The sequence below is a fragment of the Tamandua tetradactyla genome, chromosome 11, assembly GCF_023851605.1.
Source record: "Tamandua tetradactyla isolate mTamTet1 chromosome 11, mTamTet1.pri, whole genome shotgun sequence".
Classification (NCBI taxonomy): Eukaryota; Metazoa; Chordata; class Mammalia; order Pilosa; family Myrmecophagidae; genus Tamandua; species Tamandua tetradactyla.
Genome location: NC_135337.1, coordinates 24,703,569 through 24,709,053, shown reverse-complemented (window position 1 = coordinate 24,709,053; position 5,485 = coordinate 24,703,569). Strand labels below are relative to the sequence as shown.

At 35.1% G+C, this 5,485-nt stretch overlaps 1 pseudogene; it reads left to right on the top strand.

Moving 5' to 3' along the window:
- Positions 1 to 651: 651 nt before the first annotated feature.
- Positions 652 to 1,171, top strand: LOC143649093 (chromobox protein homolog 3 pseudogene; annotated as a pseudogene).
- The last annotated feature ends 4,314 nt before the right edge of the window (positions 1,172 to 5,485 follow it).

Sequence of the window (5,485 nt, the reverse complement as noted above, 5' to 3'; positions counted from 1 at the left end):
AAGCAGGGACTCAAACAGATATTTTCCCGCTGATAATAATAACACATTATTCATAATTACCAAAAGATGAAAGCAACTCAAGTGATCATCAACTGATGAATGGATACATAAAATGTAGTATATAAATACAGTAGAATATTTTTCATCCATGAAAGGGAATGAAGTTCTAATACATGTGACAACACAGATGAACCTAGAAGATGATCATGTTGAGGGTAATGAGCCAGACACAAACAGGCCAATATTGTTTGATCTCACTGGCGTGACACAATTAGAATAAGTAAGCTCATAGAGTCAGAATCTAGAATCTGGAAGCAATGGGGTGAGGATAGGGAATGGGAAGTTCAAGGCTTAAAAATATATCAATTCTTATTGGAATGATACAAACATTTTGGTAATGTTGGTAGTACAACACTGTGAACAAAATTAACAGATCTGATATATCTATATATATATATAGAGAGAGAGAGAGAGACATATATGAATGTGATTAAAGAGGGAAATATTATATTGTATATGTTGTAACCGAACAAAAATTTTTTAAAAATTCATGTAATGAGAGACTCTGCAGACGTGAGACCCAGAGCAGCTTGGAGGTAGTGAATAAAAGGCCTGCAATAAAAAATTGCCTCCAATAAAACTACATTCCAAAACCTGGGGAAGAAGCAGAATGCAAAGAGTAAAGAAGTTGAAGAGGCAGAGCCTGAAGATTTGGGGTGGAAACAGTACTAGATTGACATGTAGTGACTGGGAAGGTGGAGTATTTCCTGAAGTAGAAGGGGTTTATAGATGCTGACAATACTTGGGAGTCTGAAGAAAATTTAGGTCACCCAGAGTTGAAGCATTTCTTAGTTCTCAAACAGCTGGTAAAGAAGAAGATGATACAGAAAGAAAATCTTTATCTGACAATGAATCTGATGACAGCAAATCAAAGAAGAAAAGAGATGGTACTGAAAAACCAAAAAGCTTTGCTAGAGGTCTTGATCCTGAACACATAATTGGTGCCACGGAGAGCAGTGGCAAATTAACGTTTCTTATGAAATGGAAAGATTCAGATGAAGCAGACTTCACACTGGCAAAAGAGGCAAATGTGAAATGTCCTCAAATTGTAATTACTTTTTATGAAGAGAGACTAACTTGGCATTCTTGTCTAGAAAATGAAGCTCAATAATTGTTTCCACTGGTCCACATATATATATATATATATATACACACACACACACACACACACACACACACATATATATGCATATGTGTATATATATATATAATATGGATCTTGTTTTTATTATTTATTTGTATGAAGAATCACTACATTCTAATGGAAATCAAGTTTAATATGTTTGTTTTGAAGGAGTATTAGTGGGAGAATTGTTAGGATTTTGAGGGGGTATTGGTTTTTGTTCTGTTTTGTTTTGTTTTGGCGTCAATGTCACTGGTTGCTGTGAACAAATAAAAGCTTTCTGTAGTTGCTTCATTTATCAGAAAAGAACATTTGATACTCTGGTATATTATTTTCTTTGCATTCGAGAACAGCTTTTCTAAATGTGGGGGAAAATTCTGTAGTCATTACTGAATCAGAACTTACACTTAATCCCATACACACTTAAGGAGACGACTGTGAACATTCTGGGTTTTTGTTGTTCTGGTGGTTTATTTGTTTGTATGTATGTGTAAATATATATATATATATATGCATATATATATGTATATATATATATGTGCATATGCAGTTTTTATTTTTTGTTGTTAACAGTTTTTGCATTCATCCAAGACAAAGCTATTCAAAACAAAAATGGCATTTCACGATTGATAAGTCCATGGTGCTTCTGAGATGCCATCATTCTAAGCAAAAAATTACTTCAAGTTAGACTGAAAATTTTCCTGAAGTGATAAACTTTCAAATCAAATAGACTATTCAATAATTAATTAGACAATTTAAAAACAATACAAATAAGTTCAGATACAAAATTTAAGCCGCCACAACAAAATCCATGCCTATATCTATAGTCATGTAAATGCAAAATATTTGCAAAATTCTGAAAAGGAAATCAACCACAACCAGCAATCTTCCCACCCAGAAGAGAAAACAAGGCAAAGAGTATTGTGTTTTCATTAGTCAAGCAAAGTTTAGTTAACTGGGCATTTAAAGGTTCCCTCTAGAAAGCCATTTCTTTATGGAAGGTTGAAATCCCTGTGCTGCATTAACAAAAAAGGTCATGAGTCATAGAAACCTAATCAGATGGTTAAAGATGGTGCAGGTAAGACCTGCTGGTATAAATGGGTAATCGGACTTTTGTTATCTAAATTGCTGACCTGCATGCTTTTTCTTTACCCCCAACACATTCCTTACATATAGGCTCAATCTTTTCAGTATTTGGGTTCCTGGTTCAGCAGAAGCCAAGGTAAACAATGACTTCATAGTAATCAGAATGTTATCCAACTGTATATTGTTAAGTTTATTGTAAATATTGGTAAATAGTGGTCAATAAATAGCTTTATATTCCTTTAAAAAATAATCCATCAAACTACGCTTCACAATCAGTGAATGCTAAGTTAAAACACAATCAGTGAATGCTAAGTTAATTAGTAGCACAAATATAAAAATTGCTTTCATCAATTGTAGCAAATGTTCCACAGCAATGCAAAGTGTTGGTCATGCATAATATAAGGGAATCCTGTATTTTATTTATGATTGTACATAAAGCCACAAGTTCTCTAATAAAAAAAAAAAGGTAAGGGTGAAAATAAAATGAGCCAAGTATAAAGAATTAAAAGTTATTTAAAACAAAGGAAATAAATTATTATAAAAATTTTAAAATAAAATCATACACAAATGACTGAAAAAGGGAAATAAAAAAAGGATTAAAGAATACAATTGTCAAGATATGTCTACAATCTCAATATTTTAAAATGTGCAATTAGGGTAACAGCAATATATTTAACAGACATGAAAAAAATAAAAATAGAGGCGAAGAAAGTAGGGAAGATTGAAAAGTTAAATCCCAAGAAGTTTAAGCATTAATAAGAGAGAAGATAAAATAAGTGAAAATGACTCTAAAAATAAAATTCACACTTTGAAAAATAAATAGACAGTATAAGCAAAGGTAAATAATTTAAACAGTCAAATAACGTATCAATTTGAAACACTAGGGGAAAAGACAAAGATAGGGTGACAAGACAGAAAGAGACAACGTATTTCTCACAGGGGAGGGAAACAGTAGTTATGTTTTTTTGGGTGAGTGCTTTATAATACAGTGGAACTTTCTTCTAGAATATTGACACATTTCCCTGGTTAAGAAAAGAGAGCACATTTAGGGACAAAAAGGATAGACTCCCTTCACTCTCAAAGCCTATACAAATGTTAGAAAGAAAATTGTAGCCCAGGACTGTGAGACTGACTGCAAATCCACTTGGATTTAACCATACAATTCCTGTAGTCATACTTAAATAGATAGATGATAGATAGATAATCAATAGATAGATCGATAGGTAAACAATGTATAGATAGATACATTAACAAATATATATGTGCACACATGCACAGCAATGTGTTTATTGCTATAGAATTAAAGACTTGTGTAAGAAGTTAGGAGCAGATATGATCCATAAAACAGGCGCCCAAGCAAAAGCCATGTGGGTTAAGCCATGTGGGTTAAACTATGTGAAGCATGCAGTTCTACATCTTCAGCACTTATTAAGCTCTTGTTTGTTTTCATTCCTATGGTCTGAAGTACCTTATATGAGGTGACTGCAATTAAGAAAGAGCAGGAATCTCACTGATGAAGATAAGTGTTCAGTTCCCTGCATAGAATTAGGATTGGGGTAGTTGGATTACTTGTGCTTTGAAAGTGATATGGTGATTATGGACAGCCAGATCATCTGTTTATCAACAGTGACATGAGGAGATAGAACAAAACAACTCCTGTTTGTGAAGAGTAGTAATCTGCACTGATTTTATGGACATAGAAAGCCTCTCTGAGAGTCATGGAGTTACCATGGGCTTGGGACCCAAAGTCATGAAATTTGAAAATCAAAAGAAATTAGATTATTTTAAGAAAGAGGAAGATATGGGATCTAGGACACTGGAATTCAACACAAAAGATAGAAAGGGAAGTCTTCAAAGGGACAGCTGTGCAGTACACCTGGAGATCAACCTTTCCGATATAGAGGAAAATGGAAGACTCTAGAGGATGCACTCCAGAAAGGAAAAAAAATAGTATTATAGATAAGCTGTCTATATGTTTGGAAACCTTACAAACTGATAGGTGGTTTTGGGAAGAATTGCCACACATACATAAAAAAGGGTAAGTGAAAGGGCAGAGGAATTATTAATTCTGAGCATGTGGAAGATGGAGAAGGCTATCTGGAAAGGAAATAATCATAATATGCTACTTGACTCCACAAAGGATAGCATCCATATAGACATAATGAAGAAGAGAATGAAAGAAAAAGGGCACTTAAAAGTAGCAGGATCTCATAGAGCCCCAACTGGCCTCTCCCCAGCCCTTCACCTTCTTTATGTGAAGCTGGTCTATGTACAGACACCTGGTCCTGCTTCTAGAAGGAGCAGAGTAACCATTATGCACATACTGGGAGCATGCATATCTGGCCATGTTCACCAATCTGACTAGTGGTGGCCTAAGGAAGACTCCATCCCAGAGCCTGCTGTGCATGTAGAGGGCAGGTTTCAGAGCTGTCTCATAAAATGCTGTGTGTGAGCAGTCAAGTTGAGCTGCCTGGAGCAAGGGATTTCAGGCTATAGAACACACAGTGCAGTGCTCAAAACCATAAGGAAACTGTTTACTAGGCAGGAGGGGACATTCAGAACCAAATCAGGGGAATGCCTAGGGCCAGGCACATGATCAAGATCAGATGCATCTGCAGAAAGACCAGGGAGGTCACTATACTTTGGTCTGGAGCTTTTCTCTAAACTGACTGCATAGATAAGCCCTGAAGGGGAGCACTCACACAGGTCAAACTACAAAGACTAAGGAAGGCATTTTCTTCTCCCTTTCTTCCTCATCTTCTTTTTTATTTCTGTTGACTTTTGACAATCAAGGAAGGTTCTGCTATAACACTAGTTTGATACAAGCTTAAGGAACAGAAGCCTCAGAGCCTACATTTTCCAAATAATACATCAAAATATGAAAATGTCCAGATTGCAATTTAAGATTATAAAACACACAAAGAAACAAAAGTGATGGCCCAGATGAAGAAGAAGATTAGAAACCATCAATGAGGAGAATCAGACCTGGGCATTTCAGGCAAAGACTTTTTGAAAATGGTACTTAGTATACACAAAGAGCTACAGGAAAGCATGGACAAAGAACTAAAGGAAATTAGAAAAATGATAGATGAACAAAGAGAATATCAATAGGGGGATGCAAATTATGGAAAAGAATGAGACAGAATTGAAGACTATACTAACAGAATTTAAAATTCCCTAGAAGGGTTCAACAGCAGATTGGAGCTGGAGAAGAAA